Source organism: Dendropsophus ebraccatus, chromosome 6 (genome assembly GCF_027789765.1).
Source record: "Dendropsophus ebraccatus isolate aDenEbr1 chromosome 6, aDenEbr1.pat, whole genome shotgun sequence".
NCBI classification, from domain to species: Eukaryota; Metazoa; Chordata; class Amphibia; order Anura; family Hylidae; genus Dendropsophus; species Dendropsophus ebraccatus.
Window position 1 is genome coordinate 54984104 of NC_091459.1, and position 21858 is coordinate 55005961.

The following is a 21858-nucleotide window of genomic DNA, read 5'->3' on the forward strand; positions in this document are numbered from 1 at the left end:
TGGGGGCGCCGTCTGTTTTAGGGCATTCTGAATTATAGCAGTAGAGAGGTCCCCTTTTCTGTTACTGTCTCAGCAGAGTGGCTACAGAGAGTATCTCTGTCTCTGAAGAGCCCAGCACACCTATGTATTACAACAATGGCCTTTTCATTTGGCGCCATGCAATAGTTAGTGTTCCCCTTGGGGCACTGCAAAGAAATCTAACAATTGCTGTTGAAGTCCCCGTAGTTCAGAGCTGATCAACATTCACATGCCATTAAGTATTATAAAGTAAGGGTCTGTTCACATCAGTAATGGCTATCCGGTTGAATCCTGTTTTTTTATTTTTTAATGCGGCATCCCTTTATAGTTTGTGCTTTGTTTAGAAACAGAAGATTATTGGCAGACCCCCCCCCCGGTCCATCTAGTCTGCCCTTTTAGTATTTCCCTTCTTAGAATCTTAGGATAGATATATGTTTATCCCAGCCAGGTTTACAGTACATTCTGTTATTGTAGATTTACCTACCACATCTGCTGGAAATTTGTTCCAAGTATCTACTACTCTTTCAGTAAAGTAATATTTTCTTGTGTTGTTTTTGATTTTATCTTTGATAGCAGCTTGTCCTCACCCTCTATGAAGTGAACTCAGCTCCTGAGCTCACTTCATGGAGCTAATAAGCATATCGGTACATCATGGGTCCCTAAGTCCCAGGTACCAATACGTCATGGATCCTGAAGTTCTGAAGTTATTAAAAGAGTAAAAAGACAAAAAAGAAAAAAAAAGATACAAACTGTTCCAAAAGGATGAACAAGCGTGATGTAGACCTGTAAACCTAACTTAGGGTATATTCACATGGGCGGGCTCGCAGCGAGATTCTCGCTGCGAGCCCGACAGGTCCTGTCAGTTCCCATACACTACATACTTGCTGCGGTCTAAACGACCGCAGCGAGTATGTAATTATACCGCGCTTAACCCCTTCTACTCCCACCGGCTCCCCCGCTGTAAGCAGCATACATTACCTGTCCTCGCTGCACGGGTCCGGCGTCCTGCTCTCCCGTCCGGCCAATTAGTGTGTTGCCCAGCCGCAGCCACTGATTGGCCGGGCGGGAGAGCAGGACGCCGGACCCGTGCAGCGAGGACAGGTAATGTATGCTGCTTACAGCGGGGGAGCCGGCGGAAGTAGAAGGGGTTAAGCGCGGTATAATTACATACTCGCTGCGGTCGTTTAGACCGCAGCAAGTATGTAGTTTATGGGAACTGACAGGACCTGCCGGGCTCGCAGCGAGAATCTCGCTGCGAGCCCGCCCGTGTGAATATACCCTTAAAGGGAACCAATCAGCCCAATCGGGCTGATATGGTTCCCTAAACTGCTGTATACAGCTGCTGCAGCAGCTGCGGCATGTACCAGCCGCAGTTGCAGCAGTAGCTATATACCCGAAAAAAAGGACTTTAATCCCCCGGGCACGTGACAGGCAGCGGCAGGGAAGCTCCCCGCCAGTATCTAGTCACCGCGCTCTGCCTGTCACACACCCGGGTGATTAAACTGCTTTTTTTCGGGTATACAGCTACTGCTGCAGCCGTGGCGGTACTAGCCGTGGCTGCTGCAGGAGCTGTATAGAGCAGTTCAGGGAACCATATCAGCCCGATTGGGCTGATTGGTTCCCTTTAATTCCAGCCATCTTAACAGGGTTGTACAGGATTACAAAATCATGGTTGCTTTCTTTTCAGAAACAGCGACACACCTGTGATGCTAAGAAATGCTGTTGTCTAAATTTTATTTCATTAACCTTGAGCTGGGATGACCCAGCTGTCGTGGTCCATGTGGGAACCAATGACAGGATACAAGGTAGGTGGAGGTCTATTAAAAATAATTTTAGAGAACTAGGTGCTAAGTTGAAGGGGAGGACCTCCAAGGTGGTATTCTCTGGAATACTGCCTGTGCCATGCGCATCGCAGGAAAGACAGCGGGAGCTTAGGGAGTTAAATGCATGGCTCAAGTCATGGTGTAGAGGAGAAGGGTTTGGGTTTTTAGAGCACTGGGCTGACTTTTCATTGGGGTACAATCTGTTTTCCGCAGATAATTTGCACCTTAATGGAAGGGGGTCCGCTGTGCTGGGGGAGAGAATCCTAGAAGGGGTGGAGGGGTTTTTAAACTAGGGATGTGGAGGGAGGACAATGTAGTGTGTAATGTAGTGGCAGATAGGTTAGAGAGGGGACAGAACAATGAGGAGGAAGGAGAAGGGTCCTGTGGGGGGAGGATAAAAATAGTGCATAGGGAGATCCATATGTTGCGGATGAACAGTGAGGATGATTGTAGCCACAGCACAGTAATATATCCCATTTCTTATAATGAAGCCGTTAAACTCGATGGTAATATAAAGTGTATGCTTACTAATGCCAGAAGTCTAGCCAGCAAGATGGGGGAGCTAGAGGCCTTGGTTCTGGTGGAGTCCATTGATGTGGTTGGTGTGACTGAGACATGGCTGGACTCCTCACATGACTGGGCTGTCAATATTCAGGGATTTACGTTGTTCAGAAGGGACCGGGTGGGCAGAAGGGGAGGAGGAGTATGTCTGTATGTCAGAAATGATATTAAAGTGAGTGTAAAAGATGCAATAGTGGGAGATGACTGTGATGATGTGGAAGCATTGTGGGTAGAACTTCAGAAGGAGGAAAAGAGGGAAAAAATTATTCTTGGTGTAATCTATAGACCCCCCAACATTACTGAGGAGGTAGATGGCCAGTTGAATAGACAAATAGAGCGGGCTGCCCGGGAGGGGACAGTAGTGGTAATGGGGGACCTCAACTACCCAGATATAGATTGGGGTCACGGTTCAGCTAAAACCACAAAGGGGAGGGAATTTCTTAACCTCCTGCAGGATCATTTTCTGGGCCAGTTTGTGGAGGAGCCAACTAGAAGTGATGCCTTGTTGGATCTGGTTATTTCTAACAACGCTGAGCTGGTTGGGGATGTCACTGTCCATGAACACCTGGGTAATAGTGACCACAATATAGTGACTTTTAGCTTAAAGTGTAGAAAAGAAAAACATGTTGGGAGGGCAAAAACTCTTAATTTTAAAAGGGCCAATTTTCCTGGGTTAAGGGCAGAACTTCAGGGCATAGACTGGGAGCGGCTGCTGTAGCATACTGATACAGCTAATAAATGGGAAATCTTCAAATCCACATTAAATAACTGTACTGCCAAATATATTCCTATGGGTAACAAATATAAACGGTTAAAATCCAATCCCACATGGCTTACAACCGAGGTTAGAAGGGCTATAAATGAGAAAAAAGGGGCATTCAAAAAATATAAATCAGAGGGGTCAGCTGTAGCCTTTAAACATTACAAAGAAGTCAACAAAACCTGTAAAAATGTAATAAAAGCAGCAAAAATCCACAATGAAAGGCAGGTAGCTATAGAAAGCAAAAGAAACCCCCAAAAATTCTTCAAATATATTAATGCAAAAAAAACAAGGTCAGAGCATGTAGGACCCCTAAATAATGGCGACGGGGAATTAATAACTGGGGATCAGGAGAAAGCTGAGTTACTTAATGGGTTCTTCAGTTCTGTATATACAAAAGAGGATGGAGCTGTGGTGGGTGGGGCCAGTACTGAGGTGAGTGGGGCCAGTGCTGCTAACACATGTAATGTACTGAACTGGTTTACTATAGATATGGTCCAAGATAAATTAAACAAACTCAATGTAACCAAAGCTCCAGGGCCTGATGGATTGCACCCCAGAGTTCTTAGGGAACTCAGTTCTGTAATTTCACTACCCTTGTATGAAATATTCCGTGATTCTTTGCTTACTGGTATTGTGCCGAGGGACTGGCGTAAGGCAAATGTAATGCCGATCTCCAAAAAGGGCTCTCGAACTTCCCCAGGTAACTATAGACCCGTAAGCTTAACGTCCATTGTGGGGAAACTATTTGAGAGGCTTATAAGGGACTACATCCAGGAATATGTAGTGGCTAATAGTATTATAAGTGATAACCAGCATGGTTTTACTAAGGACAGAAGCTGTCAAACCAACCTAATATGTTTCTATGAAGAGGTAAGTAGAAGCCTGGATGGCGGCGCGGCTGTGGATATAGTGTACCTGGATTTTGCAAAAGCGTTTGACACAGTTCCTCATGGACGTCTGATGGGTAAGTTAAAGTCTATCGGTTTGGAAAATTTAATGTGTAACTGGATTGAAAACTGGCTTAATAATCGTACCCAGAGAGTGGTGGTCAATGATTCCTACTCCGAATGGTCCCCGGTAATAAGTGGTGTACCCCAAGGGTCAGTACTGGGCCCTCTTCTGTTTAACTTGTTTATTAATGATATTGAGAATGGAATTAACAGCAATGTTTCTATCTTTGCAGATGACACCAAGCTTTGTAGTACAGTACAGTCTATGGAGGATGTGCAGATGTTACAGGATGACTTAGACACACTGAGTGTTTGGGCGTCCACTTGGCAAATGAGGTTCAATGTGGATAAATGTAAAGTTATGCACCTGGGTACTAATAACCCGCATGCATCATATGTCCTGGGGGGAGTTACTCTGGGAGAGTCGCTGATAGAGAAGGATCTGGGTGTACTTGTAGATAATAGACTACAGAACAGCACACAATGTCAGTCAGCTGCTTCTAAGGCCAGCAGGATATTGTCATGCATTAAAACAGGCATGGACTCTCGGGACAGGGATATAATATTACCGCTTTATAAAGCTTTGGTGCGGCCTCATCTGGAGTATGCCGTCCAGTTTTGGAACCCGATTCATAAAAAGGATGTTCTAGAGCTGGAGAGGGTACAAAGACGGGCAACTAAACTAATAAGGGGAATAGAGCATCTTAGTTATGAGGAGAGATTAAAAGAATTACATTTGTTTAGTCTGGAGAAGAGACGTTTAAGGGGAGATATGATTAACTTATTTAAATATATAAATGGCCCCTACAAGAGATATGGGGAAAAGATGTTCCAGGTAAAACCCCCTCAAAGGACAAGAGGGCACTGCCTCCGCCTAGAGAAAAAAAGGTTCAATCTCCGGAGGCGACAAGCCTTCTTTACCATGAGAACTGTGAATCTGTGGAACAGTCTACCACAGGATCTGGTCACAGCAACAACAGTAGAGGGCTTCAAAACAGGGCTAGACAAGTTCTTAGACCAAAATAATATAGATGCATATGTATAGAACATATCACCCCTCCCCCTTCCCTGTATCCATCCCCTCCTTGGTTGAACTTGATGGACATGTGTCTTTTTTCAACCGTATTAACTATGTAACTATGTAACTATGTAGCTATGTTCACACATAGTATTTCCGTTAGTCTTTTGGTCAGTCTTTTTTAAACTAAAACCAGGAGTGGGTTGAAAACACAGAAGCTGTGCAAATCTTATAATCTTGTCCTGTGAGTTCCACTCCTGATTTTGGTTTAAAAAGGTACGACCAAAATACTGACAGAAATAATATATGTGAACATAGCCATGTTCACACACTGTCTTTTTTAGTAAAATAACAGATGTTATTTTCAGTTTTCAATGAGTTCCACTGAAGTCTATGGAGACTATGGCTGTTAGTTCACAAAATGCATGCAATAATGGCAGTTGTTTGCAGCTGCCGTGATCTAACGGATGTTGTTTTTATAGACTTTAATGGAAAACATTGAAGACTGAAAATAATGGCCTTCGTTTTACTAAAAAAAAGACAGTGTGTGACCATGGCTTCAATCTGTATTTTTATTTTAGTTCTCAAAATCTTGACAACAGGAGAAGGAAGCATTTTTGTCTGATAAGATATATTACAAAGTTTCCTTATATTCGCTTGTACAAATGATCTATGCAAGGTTTGTTGAAACAACAGTAACTAATTACAATGCAAACCTAAAGAAAAAGAAATGGCTGCACCTCGCATCCGTGGCTGACACTGATGCCTCTTGGCTACATTTAAAAACCTACATCAGAATGTTGATATATAATTTGATCAAACCATATTGCATCATGTAACGCGTGACGGTCTTCTGGCCCACATGAGTCCCTACACTAAAAACAAAATTGTGACGGTCAGCGACCACCAGCCCCAACAAGCAAATGCCAAAAGGGAAGGGGGCCACAGAATGGCCCTGCAACCCCACTGTCACAGGATCAAACCCATAAACCGCAGGTGCCAGTGGCAAAGTGTTGTTTTTAGTGTAGGGACTCATGTGGGCCAGAAGACCTTCACGCTGTACATGAGGCAATATGGCACTAATGCAAGCCATGTGTGTGAGGTGCAGCCATTTCTTTTTCTCTAGGTTTGCATATTTAATTACAATGTTGTAACTGGTCAAAGCTGTTTATTAAGACACGTATACACAATAGTTCCCAATGTTATAGGGCCACTTTGTAAACTTACTCTATAACATTAGGCATCAGAATTTATGCACAGCTATGTGACCCTGCAAAACTGCTGTCCTCTACCCTGGCAACATTTTAGTGGTGTCTCTAGACTGTTCACATCTAGCTCCTGTATTACTTGAAAGAGATGTTCATTTGCTCCCAAATTACAGCAGATGGTGTTTCATAGTTGGTCACAAATGGCTGTCAGTGAGTGTTTGTCTCTATGCCAGTAACCTAGAGTTCGGGGACTCCCTATGAGAGTGTACCAGCTCTGACTCTGCTGATAGCAGCATCTGAGAAAATGATCTCTCTTTTCTTCCCATTGTAAAATTAGCCGGCTCACTTCTATACTGTTGACAAGGGATTATGGGTATAAAGAGATTCATTTTTTCATGGATTATAATATACAAAAATAATTACAAAACAAAATCTTTCTAGTATTATACATAATACATTTTATAGTAGGTAAAAGTATGAATATATGTACACTTTTGGTAAGTATCATATTATAGAAGGGACGCTGACTTTCATAGCAGATATGTCAACTAACACAACTTTAAGAAGCTTTGCATCAATTAATAATGTTGAGGCTATGTTCACACTAAGTACATAAAAAAGGGAAAAAGGTGTCCGCTTTTCCTTTTTTTTAAGTCTGTTATTTCATAATTTTAATTGACTTCCATGAATTGCATTGAAGTCTATGGAATAACGGACGTCATTTGCACCCAATGTATTGAATGACGGATGTCTTTTGAGGCAGATGTCAAATAATGTTCAAGACAATTATTTTTGGACGTCTTTTGCAAACAATGTACGTTATTTTTTAGTTGTTCACACACAGTTTTTCTTTTTTCACCGTCTATTCACCGTCTTTACTATTAAATTCAATGGATTTTTCAATTAAAGACACAGCCAAAGGCCAATCTGTCCACTAGGATAATGTACCAACAGCCGTCATTGCACTGATGGATGGCCAAACTGCGAAATGATGGACGTTATTTTGGACTAAGACGGATGTCATAAAAAATTATAAATGTACAGGAAAAAATGTAGTGGGAACATAGCCATATGGTACTGTATTGCTGTTTAACAATGATAAAAAAAAACATGTTAAATCATCCCCATCCAGTTCTAAGCTGCTGCTTTCTGCTGAAGACACAGAAAACTGTGTGTGAGCTGTTCTCTCCATCTCCACTCTGATCTCCCTGTATAAACAGATGTAAAAAAAAACAACAACCATAAGCTGTGTTCCGACAATGTAAAAATAAGGGCAAATAATGGCTGTTTTAGCATCTGTAGTGGAGCTACATTACTGTCATGTCCTCTCCACCTTGGCATCATCGCTAATTAAGCATTTATCCCCAACAACCCTTTTCAGTACACACACAGTTGAAAAAAACAGATGTAATTGAGTGCGGGTGTAAACATATATGTGCTGCTCTAAGAGACTAATTAAACCTTTCCTGACCCCGCCCAAAATGGCTTAAATGATCAGGGCATTTTTTTCCTCCTCACCTTCTAAGAGCTATAGCACTTTTATTTCTTCATCTGCAACTACCATGCGGGGGTTCCGATCATTAAGTGACAGAAGCTGCTCCTGTCATTGAGACTTAAACGCTGCAATCGTGTTGTGATCGAGGCATTTAAGGGCTTAATGACCGGCCGGATCGCTGCTCCCTGTCATTAACGGTGAGGGTCTGGCTGCTGAGCTCGCTTCATAGCGCTGGAGCACCTTATAGCAGAGGGGTACCAAATGGGTCGTCTGGTGACAGGGGCCCATGCCGTACCCTTACAACATAGGTCATGTGAGGGTTAATTTTTGTTCAAATTTTTTTTAGATAATGGATACATTTCACACAAAAAACCTGCAAAAAAGAGCACTCCCATAGCACCCATAGCGCAGATCCGGCCAGCTTCATTGACTGTGATTAAAGAGGTATGGGCCAGCTGGAGGTGGATCAGCGCTATAGGGGGGCGGGCAGTGCTCCTAAGGGGTGCCCCAGTGCTCCTAACAGTCTTAACTGCTTGTAGAGCAAACTACTAACTGTACCAGAATGGCACCAAGGAGGATGGTAGGAGACATACGTTCTCCCGCAGTGTCTCCTGAGCAATAGGGACATATCAGCAGGTTAGATTCCTATAGTTCCCTGCCAATGTGTCGCAAAGAAACACTCCCAGAATTGCTTGCATAAGTTAAAGCAGCACAGAGCTATTAAAATGGTAGTTCACCCCTAAAAAATTCTTTCCAAATCAACTGGTGCCAGAAAGTGCCAGAGATTTGTAATTTACTGATAGAAAAAATGATCCAGTCTTCCAGTACATATCAGCTGCTGGATGTCCTGCAGGAAGTGGTGTATTCTTTCCAGTCTGACACAGTGCTCTCTGCTGCCACCTCTGTCCATGACAGGAACTGTCCAGAGCAGTAGCAAATCCCATAGAAAACCTCTCCTGCTCTCCAGGCTGGAAAGAATACCACTTCCTGCGGGACATACAGCAGCTGATAAGTACTGGAAGACTTGGGATTTTTTTTAAAATAGAAGTGAATTACAAATTTCGGGCAGTTTCTGGCACTAGTCGATTTGAAAGAATTTTATTTTTTGCTGAACTACCCCTTTAACCTTATAAATTCTGTGGTCAGCACTCTGTTCAGATTGGGGCTCTGTGAAGTGATCGAAGAGTACCCGATGGTTCAACTTAGGCCATACCACTCTTTTGCATAAACCAGGCCCCTTTTTTATACCTAGTGGAAAATTGTCTAAAATTTATGATAAATTGGGAGAAAAGTCCCATGTGTCACAACCAAACAATCTCAGAATTGCTTGCATAAGTTATAGCATCACAGAGCTATTAAAATGTCAGATTTAAAAAATTTGACCCTTAAGCCCAATTTTTGCCTGGTCCTAGTCCTAAAATATCTATGATAAACATCCCAAAAAACTCTCCACAAAACACCACAAAATGCACTATACTTAGAGTATGCTGCGTTTAAAAAAAAAACAAATCAAGGACCCTGAAAATCTAACAAAGTCCCAGAATACCGTTCTGCTCCACTATAAATGGCATTGTTTGCGGTATGTTTAATGTTTCACTATATACTTGTTATTTATGACGTAACATCTGGCTGTAGCATTTTGGACCAAAACACTGAACAAAGTGATGGAGAAAACACTAAGAAAAAAAACGGTGTTTTTCAGGAAACGCACCATGTGAAAGCAGTGAAAGGGTGTCCCTTAAGATTCAGGTGATGATATCCCGTGCATGTGAATAGTGTATATGCCTAGGGAGATTATTGCGGCTTGATATGAAAGATGATATCACAGATTAGTTAACCGTATGGGCACAGCCTCGGGGGAGGTATGCGGAATGAATCAGATTAAACAAAATTGATACAGTGAATACTTAATCAAACAGACAAAGGTAGTCTGCACAGCTAATTAGGGGCAAATAGAGGGTCCCTCTTGTACCTCATTTAACTGACAAATTGTGCAGACAGTTTTAATGGGAGTCTGTTTAGCAGAGAGAAAGCTGCAGAGCTGACAGCTTGGCAAAATGTGGTTTCTGTAACACCACATGATGCTTATGGAAATAAGTCTGCTGCAGCTGAGCTCAACATAGGGAGAGACACTTAAGTGAAGGGGCCAACAGGAATCTGGATTCTGGACTCGATACCTAAATTGGTAGAAGGCAATGACAAAACAGCAGATTACCTGCCTCTACCACACAGATTTGCCCAACCACTTCATTGCTACGCTACTAAACAGCTTGGTTTGTATAAATACTAGTTAGGTAGAAGGTATCAGGAATGCCCCCAGGATATATGCCAAACATATCCATAGCGAAATGTTATCCACAACCAAAATGGGGTATAAAGGACAATTCATAAGAGTTACTGACTGAAGAGTTTTATGAACACCTTGTGATATTTGGAGGAATTCCATCGATCGACTATGTTTACACATGGTATTTCCATCAGTCTTTTTTCAACCAAAATCAGGAGTGGACCTCATTTGGCAAACTTACAATGGAAAGATTTGCACCATTTTCTGTGATGTCAATCCACTCTTGGTTTTGGAAAAAACAAACAAAAGACTGATGGAAATATTATGTATGAGCATAGCCCATTGATACAAAAATGTAAGCATCCTTTAAATGGATTTGTCAAAACAATCTATGAACTAAAAATAAACAATAAAAATAATTCCTCCAAATATTCACATGTAATGAAGATTTGTGAGTAAAATCAGTTGTGTAAACACTTTATCTCGTTTCATCCAGTCAAAAAGAAAAATCATTGTTACTGGCCCCACACCGCCCATTTAAATGCAGATAAAAATGAGTAAATTAAAGGGCTGCGCAAACAATCTGGCAATTACCCTGTTTCCCCACAAATAGGCCCTAGCATGCTTTTCAAAGTTTTTTAGGAGTAGGCTTGATATATAAGCCCTTCTCCAAAAATAAGCCCTAGCTACAGTAGGTTATGTCACAAAACATAGAGAATGGGCAAACCATAGTGCCCAACTGTCCTGGACAAGTGCTCTGCCAGTTCCCGCTAAGGCAACGCAAAGTTAGCTCGTCTGCGTCCGAGTCCCACTCTAGAGTCCTGCCTCTCAAGTCTGCAGATTGCAGAAGTCTACCAATATAGTCGTTAATCTCTGAATGGTACATTTTTACCTCCGGACAACATTTAGGAATACAAAAAAGGAATCAAGCATAATGTCTGATTGTTGTTCATGGAAAAAAATAAGACGTACCTTGAAAATAAGTCCTAGTGCTTTATTAGGAGGAAAAAAACATAAGACCCTGTGTTATTTTTGGAGAAACATGGTATTGGTGTGGTCTGGGCTGCACTATGATTGAGCCGTGTATAGAGCCTGAAAACAAGCTCCAATCTACAAGATCATCACTTGTTATATTGACCTGTTCGGCTCATCTTAAAGGGCCCTTGTATGGTGTCCTGAGTGTGGAGGATGTCTGAAACAATGGTGTGGGTGGGAATACCATTTGATTCTCGTGTGGATTTCTGTTCTGTTACCTGCCAACTGGCTCAAAAATTTTAAAATAAAGGAATAACATATAGGCCCAGATAAATCAATCTGTGAACAACAAAACTGGTGTAATTTGCCAACCAATCACAGCCCATCTACATGATCATGATAATTAATAATGTCTGTCATTATGAAAAAAGGCAGTTTTTTTTTCACCTGAAAAACGTAGTGGAAACATAGCCATAAACTTTAAATAGATGGCTATTCTGATCCATAGGTGCTTCTATGCTTCCGAGTTATGGAAGTCACACCACTTCACAGTTCCTGATTTGCGTGGGTCCCTAACCTAAATAGCGTAGCACTTGGTTGCCATCCCCACAGTACCAGTACCTGTACAGGGGGGAGTGACCCAGTGATCCAGAAACACCACTGCTGCCAGACCCAGCCTCCTGGCTCTCACAGACACTGCAGCAACAATGGCCACCACACAGCAACACACCAGACATGTCAATGACAATGGCAGATTGTTTTTACGGAATAAGACTTTTTTTTAAAACACTTATTTGTATAGATATAAAAAATTTACAATCATTGTATTTGAAACAATTGTGACTGTATATAAAAATAGTAGGAGATCATAAAAGAAATACTTGCTGATATTTGATACTTATACTTGATACATATTAACCTCTTCATGCCAGGTCATTGATGCATGGATGTCCAGGTCAAATGAAAGCAATGTTCCTCCTCTCTTTCTAAGAACCATAACGCTTTTATTTTTCCACCTACAGGGCTGGTTGGGGCATCATTTTTTGCACCATGATCTCTAGTTTGTATTGGTATTATTTTTGTGTAAAAGAAAAATTTTGATTGCTTTTTATTTATTTATTTTTTTAGTTTAAACTTTCATTGGGCTTCATTTTATAAGGGTGTTTTTGTTTTAATATTTTAAAAACTTTTTTCTCACTAGATTGCATATACTGATCAATGCTATTCCATAGCATAGCATTGATCAGTACTAGGACTTCGGTAAGTATTTAATCCCCACCTGTCAGTGTAAGTGATTGAGAAGCCTGCAGCCATGCTGCAGGGGTCCTTATCAGTCAGTGAGAGGTGCTTATCCTGTCACTGACTTCCTTAAATGCTGTGATCGCTGTGCATCGCGGTATTTAAGGGTTTAATGACAGGCAGCTGCAAGTCCACGGCTGCATGTCATTACTTCTGGAACCGGCAACACTAAAAGCCGCTTCACTGCAGGAACGTATATATTCGTTCCTAATGCACGGGGGTTAAAGGGGGTCCTCCAGCAAAACAAATCTTTTAAATTAACTGATGTCAGAAAGTTATATAGATTACTTCTATTTAAAAATCTCTAGTCTTCTAGTTCTTATGAGCTGCTGTATGTCCTGCAGGAAAAGGTGTATTTTTTCCAGTGTGAGAGGTTTCTATGGGTATTTGCTACTGGACAGAGGTGGCAGCAGAGAGTACTGTGTCAGACTGGAAATTATACACTAACATACTGCAGCTGAAAAGTACTGGAAGACAAATATAAAAAAAAAAAATGCAGAGAAACATCACACATTTCTCAACTTCAGTGAACTAGCCTGAACTTCTACCAGAAAAGATCAACCAAGCCACGGGCGGTATTCAGTCAAGGAAGAATGAAACAGGCAAAGTCTTTGTCAGCTCATCACTTATAGTACGTTGCTTTACAGGATTCAGTCTTGGTTCCCAGCACGAAGCAGGCGGTACGGTACACCTGGAGCCATCAGGTGATGAATGCAATCGGGAAAAATCTGGATGTTTACCGCTCCAAATGAATAAAGTAAAATTTTTTATTCATTTGGAGCAGTGGAAATCCAGATTTTTCCTGACTGTATTCAGTCAATGATACCACCTTTCAACAAGCCATACTGAAGTATAGCATGACTTGGTAAATACCCAAACAAGGTATCCATCCACAGACAGCTGTTTTGGGATATTTGCCCCTCATCAGTGTGGGACAGGATTCTGGCTTGAGGGAGCAAAGCCTAGTAAGTGCATTCAAAGGAATGACTGTTGACCTCAGGGACATCAAACAAAACACTGTGGAAACAACATCACATATTTCCCAACGTCAGTGAATCCTAGGAATTTAACCCCTAGAAGACAAATATGCAAAAATACTGCAGAGACACCATCACTTGTTTCTCAACGTCAGTGAACTAGTCAGACCTTCTACTGGGAAGGGACAGCCAAGCAAACGGGGTCTACAGTCAAGGAACCCAACTTCCAACAAGCCACAGTCAGCGGCCAGGGGGTTAATGGGGCGGCTGCAGACATACTCCCAGCGGGATATGCATTACGCTGTGAGTTTGTCTGCCATTGAATGTACAGGGCAGGATCCGCAGCGAGAAATCCACTGTGGATCTGTTACAAGTGAACGCACCCTTATAGGTTTTATTAAGGAATAGAGTTTTCTTCTATACTCAAAAAGCTTAAGCAGCTTTTCTGTGCCCATTATGGTCTATGAAGAGGGGAGAAAAGGCAGCCTTGCAGATCACATCATCCTGCAATCTTATCTCAAGTTTCTAGACCAGCACTGAGCAGTCTGACCTGTGATTCCAGCGTTTTATGAGCCCAGACAGTTTGTAGGGCTGTTTGTCTGCTCTTCCTCCTCACTCATCCCCCTCAGCCTCTCCCTCCTCCATAGGTTATAATGGACACAGCAAACCTTGGCTGATAATGAGCAGATAACAAGTGTGTGGGTTGGGAGGAAAGTACAGAAAGAGGCCACTAAAACCCTATTACAGAGGGTTTTTTAAAATCTCTTGGACTATTGATTTCTGCTAAAATATTTTAAATGACAGTTTAAGGATTCAAATCTGTAGTCTGGCAGAAAGAAAAGAAATGGGGACATGATTGAAACCTTTAAATATATTAAAGGACTAAATAAGGTTCAGGAGGGAAGTGTGTATAATAAAAAACTGAACTCAAGAACAAGAAGACACAGTGAGAGGTTAGTTGAGGGAAAGACCAGAAGCAACTTAAAATATTATTTTACTAAAAGAGTAGTAGATGCTTGGGACAAACTTCCAGCAGAAGTGGTAGGTAAATCTACAATAACTGAATGTAAATCTACCTATAGAAAATAAGAAATGAAATAGTAGAAGGGCCGACTAGATGGACCAGGGGGCCTTTTCTGCCAACAATCCTCTATGTTTCTATGTTTGTAAATTGCAAAATCCAAACTGAAATTCCACCACAAAGTACAATGAGTTTTAGCAAGTGTAATTCAAATGCAGTGTACAATATCTGCAAATGCTACACATACCACAGATGTTTGAATCTGCAGCACGCCCTATCTGTTGTGGAGCTTTGTCACAGATTTCACCCCATTGCAAACCCCATTCAAACACTAGTAATTGGTGTTCCGCTTATTTACGAGCAGCACCTGTCAGCAGGGACTCAGTTGCCTTCTGACAGTAAACACTCAAATACAAGTTATTTTTAGTTTGAATAAAACTACATTTGACTCAATGGATATTTCTTATTCCTGTTGTTAAAGAGTTAGATTTATTTTAGGCAATAATTGGCTCCATAGTGTAATTGAAATGTAAGATTGTTCCCAGCAGTGTGTTGGGAAAACTAGTAGAGGTAATTGATAAATCTCTTAATTTATTGCTAGCTCCAGCCTCTCAGTTACAGACAAACAAGCAACTGCCCTTACAGGGCAATGAGATTCCCATCAGAGACCCCAGTAGATATTGGCAATTGAAATGGCAAATTAAGTATGGCCACAAACCAGAAGTGACAGCTCAAGTAGCCAGATATAAAGGGTGTAACAATCTAATATTGCTAGAAACTGGCCAGACTTATCATATGGGCTAATCACAACAAAACCTGGGAAATAATAGCCTCCAGATGTTATTGCTTTGTTAACGTCTTCTCCCCAAAGACAAGATGCTGAATGAAGGCAGTTAGCAAACAAGGGGGTAGTATTGTAGTAATACAAAATGACAAGTAAAAGTGAGGGTCACTTTTCATAATGATAATCATTACACAGACACCACACAATAGAGTTACATATGCAGTGATTTTTAAAGAAAGTTGCCATTGTAAATGCAAATTATTCTTATAATAAAAATGTGAAAATCTAAATGAACCAACAGATGAGTTTTATGAGATGATAGGTGGCTATAGCTAGACATAGTGCACACACAACTCTGGCAGTCTACAAAAAACTAGTGACATAGCTATAGGACTTGCAAAGGACAGCAATTAAGCTCTATGACCTTTGGGGATTATAGCCCTCAAAGACGAGAGAAAATAAGCATAATAACTTAATGGTGCAATGACTTATGATAAGTGTATTAACAATGCTGTATACATAGCAAAACGATAGTATATATAGAGAGGCTTAGGCTAGGTTAACACTATGTAAAAATGACGGCTGTCTTTCACAACAACATCCGTCATTGCTCAAATGACGGGCAATATCTTGGAAGTAATGGACGTTATTTGCCCAATGACAGTCCTTATTATACAAGAAGGCCATCATTTTACATAATGTGAACCTAGCCTTAAAGGAGAACTCCGGGCTGGAGTCATTTTTCACAGAGTGCTGAAGTGTGTGTGTGTGTGTTTGTGGGGGGGGGGGGGGGGGGGTGAAAGAAGTAACTTGCTCTCAATCGGAAGATGGAGACAGATAAGGCTAAGTTCACACTACGTTTTTGCAATCCGTTTTTTGCAAAAAACGGATAAAAAACTGATGAACGTTCAGATCCGTTTTTCTATTTACTTCCATTATTAAAAAAAAAGGGGATCAAAACAGATACGTTTTTTTTTATGGACAGAAAAATGAGGTCAACCACGTTTTTGTGTCCATCAAAAAAAGCAGATCTATTTTGATCCGTTTTTCTTTTTTTTTTTTTTTTTATAATGGAAGTCAATGAAAAAACGGATCAAAACGGATGCACACAGCTTTTTTCATCAGTTCATCAGCAAAAACTTAGTGTGAACCCAGCCTTAGGAAAAAAAAAACATGTTCCAGTATCTGGCTCTAATCAGTAAAAACAAATCTGGTCAATATGTTCACTTTAGGCATTGTGGGACATTGGAATATGTTCAAACTCCGCAGTAGTTAGATACAGAGACAAACAGTTGGACTCGAGCATGCTTGAATTGCTTTCATCTCTACTATTTAGAGTTAATACCATGTCCATGTGGCATACATAGACAGGAGGAGAAAACATAAAGACTGATCTCTGCTGTTGTAGGATTTTTGCTCCTTGATTCTCTATTATGTATTAGGTAATGCTACCTCTCAGAGGCAAGAGTGATATAGCTATGCTTAGCTGAATTCCCCTTCTCATAGTTCTTCATAGTAGTGTCTGGACCTGCACTATATGCAAATCTGGTTGTAAAGAAAATTGTCATTAGCTGTATATCAGATTCACTAAAGGGCCACTTTCTTCTAGAGACAGCACCACTCTGGTTTCCAGTTCAAGTGTAGTTTGCAATTAAAGGGGTTATCCAGCGCTACAAAAACATGGCCACTTTCGCCCTACTGTTGTCTCCAGTTTGGGTGGGGTTTTGAAACTAGGTTCCCTTGAAGTAAATGGAGCTTAATTGCAAACTGCACCTGAACTGGAGACAACAGTAGGGGGAAAAGTGGCCATGTTTTTGTAGTGCTGGATAACCCCTTTAAAGGGAACCTGTCACCCCCCGTGCCGGGGTGACAGGTTCCCGACCCCCCGTTAGAGACCCCTATACTTACCTCATCGCGCCGGGTCCCGCTTCTGAAGATGGTCAGGTCCCGGAGATCTTAGCCGCCGCAGCCCGGAGCGCGCGCTGAGAGATGAGTCCAACGCTCATAGAGAATGACGGAGTGCTGGACTCTCCTGTCATTCTCTATGGGTGTTGGACTCATCTCTCAGCGCGCGCGCCGGGCTGCGGCGGCTGAGATCTCCGGGACCCGACCACCTCCAGAAGCGGGACCCGGCGCGATGAGGTAAGTATAGGGGTCTCTAACGGGGGGTCGGGAGCCTGTCACCCCGGCACGGGGGGTGACAGGTTCCCTTTAAGCTCTATTCACTTCAATGGAACTGAGTTACAAAACCTGCACCCAAACTGGAGACAAAAGCCATACTGTTTCTGGAAGAAAATGGCAATGCTTACATAGTGCTGGAAAACCCCTCTAACTCCCTCTAAACACCATCACCAGTAGCAGCACATATAACAGTACTGTGAGGCGCACTGTATCCAGAGGCGTAGCTAAAGGCTGATGGGCCCTGGTGCAAAATTTTAGCTTGCCCCCCCCCCCCCCATGAATTTAAGGTGACGCCCTCTCATGTGCCACCATGTCTTAATGAACTGTCACTGCCTCCCCCTCATGTACTGTACCACTGTCTACTATACTTAATGGACTGTACTGTGTCATTCTCTAATCATTGTTTACCAATCTTTGACTCTCCAGCTAAAAACCTACAACTCCTATCACAAACTAGCAGCAGGACATGATGAGGTTGTAGTGCCGCAACCTAGAGAGACAAAAGACTGCAAAACTACAACTCCCATCATGAGCTACCAGTAGGACATAATTAAGGTTGTAATGCTGCAATCTGAAGAGACACTGACTGCAAAACTACAACTACCATCATGAGCTGCCAGTAGGACATTATGAAATTATGTAGTCTCTGTCTCTCCAGATTGCAGCACTACAATCTTCAACTCCCATCAGGAACTGTCAGCAGGGCATGATGAAGGTTGCAGTTCTAGGCATAACCTGTCCATGTTCCTGCTCTTCCCTGGGGCTCACATCTACACATCTACTGTACATACATACACCATATACATACATCGTATACACATATACTGTGCATGCATACACATAGATCAAATACATACATACTGTAATGCATACACATACATACATTATATACACACATACTGTACATGCATACACATATACATATCACCCACACACATACTGTACATGCATACAGTACACTATACATACCATATACAAAAGAAACATACAATACTTCCTTTCAAATGCTCAAATCCCTATTATTAGTAAATTCCAGCAGCACATACAGATGTACTGTCAGGACAGGGAGGTACAGACACAACAAGACAGTGGGCCCTAGGTCTGAACCCACCCACTGTCCCTACCTACTTGCCTCAGTCGGCCCTAGGCGGCCGTGGACAACCACGTTGACGTTCCCTGCGCTAAATATGTGCACACGGAACAAGACGGACAAACAACACAAAAGAATAGTCAAACAAGCCGGTTCAAAAATCCAAACAGGCAACGCAGTACAAAATCAGCAAGCAAACGGGTAGTCAAAAAGTCAGGCAGGAGGTCAGGTATCAAGTCGAGCAAAACAAAGGGATTAGGAGTGGGGATCGCAGGAGTAGACAAGGGAAGCTCGGACCAGGGTATTAAGCTAATAACCAGCGCTGGAACTCTTTCTTAGCTTCCTTTTATACTGAACCAGAGCCCAGTCTGAATCCCCAGATATCCAGGTTCCAGATAGGCAGAGATTCCTGTCAGTCTAAAGACATACTCACCTGGAAAAATCAAGTCTCCTAGAAAATCAGATTAACTCCCGCATTGCCAGATAGCTGAGAAGCAAGCAGTTGTGGCACACAGAAGCAAAAACAGGTTCAGTTCACACCAGGTTACAGCACAATCCTGACATGTACCTTAGTAATAATATCAATGTATATCACCCATCGTATACAGCACGGCTTCAGAGAACATCTATTCCTCCAAGTTCGGTCTTTGACATCTCGGCATTGTTCACAGAGGTGAGATGAAAGATTCCATGATACATGTGCAACGTTTCAAGCCTTGACAAAGCATGCGTTTGCTCTTGAAACGTTGCACATGTATCATGGAACCTTTCATCTCACCTCTGTGAACAATACCTAAGATGTCAAAGACTGAACTTGGAGGAATAAATGTTCTCTGAGGCCGCACCGTATGCACTGGGGGATATACATGGATGTATTACTAATGTACATTTGTATGTGCTGCTGGAATTTACTGATAATGAAGATTTGAGCATTAGAAAAGAAGTATTGTATGTTTCTTATGTACATGGTATGTATGGTGTATGTATGTACAGTATGTGTGGAGGTGATATGAATATGTGTGTGTTTTTATGTGTTTCTTTATGGACTGGTATGTGATTGTGACAGCTGTGGAGCGGCTGTAGTGAAACACACCCAACACACAGGTGCAACATAGGATCCTGTTCACACTGTTATACTGTTGGATCCTGTTCACACTGTTGCACATATATCACCTACACACATACTGTACATGCATCATACACACACAAATTGTACATATATCATACACACACATACTGTACATGCATATATATGCATCATATACACATAATGTACATTCATACACATACACTCACCGGCCACTTTATTAGGTACACCATGCTAGTAACGGGTTGGACCCCCTTTTGCCTTCAGAACTGCCTCAATTCTTCGTGGCATAGATACAACAAGGTGCTGGAAGCATTCCTCAGAGATTTTGGTCCATATTGACATGATGGCATCACACAGTTGCCGCAGATTTGTCGGCTGCACATCCATGATGCGAATCTCCCGTTCCACCACATCCCAAGGATGCTCTATTGGATTGAGATCTGGTGACTGTGGAGGCCATTGGAGTACAGTGAACTCATTGTCATGTTCAAGAAACCAGTCTGAGATGATTCTAGCTTTATGACATGGCGCATTATTCTGCTGAAAGTAGCCATCAGATGTTGGGTACATTGTGGTCATAAAGGGATAGACATGGTCAGCAAATTCTGACCCTACCATCCGAATGTCGCAGCAGAAATCGAGACTCATCAGACCAGGCAACGTTTTTCCAATCTTCTACTGTCCAATTTCGATGAGCTTGTGCAAATTGTAGCCTCAGTTTCCTGTTCTTAGCTGAAAGGAGTGGCACCCGGTGTGGTCTTCTGCTGCTGTAGCCCATCTGCCTCAAAGTTCAACATACTGTGCGTTCAGAGATGCTCTTCTGCCTACCTTGGTTCTAACGGTTGGCTATTTGAGTCACTGTTGCCTTTCTATCAGCTCGAACCAGTCTGCCCATTCTCCTCTGACCTCTGGCATCAACAAGGCCCACAGAACTGCCGCTCACTGGATGTTTTTTCTTTTTCGGACCATTCTCTGTAAACCCTAGAGATGGTTGTGCGTGAAAATCCCAGTAGATCAGCAGTTTCTGAAATACTCAGACCAGCCCTTCTGGCACCAACAACCATGCCACGTTCAAAGGAAATCAAATCACCTTTATTCCCCATACTGATGCTCGGTTTGAACTGCAAGAGATTGTCTTGACCATGTCTACATGCCTAAATGCACTGAGTTGCCGCCATGTGATTGGCTGATTAGAAATTAAGTGGTAACCTGCAGTTGGACAGGTGTACCTTATAAAGTGGCCGGTGAGTGTATATACATACTGTACATGCATACACATATATACATACTGTACATACATAAACATATACAAACATCATATACACACATACTGTACATGCATACACATATACATACATCATATACACACATAGGGAGGCATTTATTAAATCCGGCGTTTTTTACGCCGGACGTAAAAATGCCCCCGCAGCTCCGGCGCTACGGAGATTTATGTAGAGGCGGACTGCCTCTACATTAATCCCGTGCGCGCCGTTGCGCACCGCCGAAAACCTACGCCAGCTGAGGACTGGAGTAGGTTTTCGGCGTACATTTTGGCGGAACGGATGATAAATCGCGCGGACTCTGAGTCCGCGCCCTCCGTTCCGCCCACTTTCCGCCCCCTTTCCACCCCCTGGCGTACTCGGCGGAAAGTGCCGATTTGCGAATATTTTATTCGCAAATCGGCCATTTGCGTATAAAAAAATACACAAATCGGCACTTTCCGCCGAAAATCATCCGTTCGCCGGATGATACATGTGGCCCATACTGTACGTGCATACACATATACATACATCATATACACACATACTGTACATGCATACATACACACATACATGCTCTAAACACACATTGTACATTTACTGAGCACATTACATACAGAAACACACTTAATACACTTACACTTCCACACTGCATGTTTACAGCCACAGTTCTCATACACAGAGATAGGCAGGCAGACACACACACACACACACACACACACACACACACTTACTCACTTACTTATTATGAAGAAACTCCTGGTTGTCAGCAGCCCCTTGTCTCCCTCCTCCATCTTCCTCCTGGTTCCGCCCCTCCCCCTCCTCCTCCCATGCACCGACAGCAGAGGAGAGCAGGCAGGGGAGGAAACAGGGCCCCAGACTGCACGCTCACTGATCTTCTGCCTCTATCTTTCTCCAGGTCCGGGCCCCCGAGTTCTTCCTCCCCTCCTGCGACAGCAGATAAGAGCAGATAAGGGAGGAAACAGGACCCCAGACTGCTGACTCATTGCAGTTCTCCCGCATCGGCTATCACAGCTGATTCATGAGAACTGCAGAGAT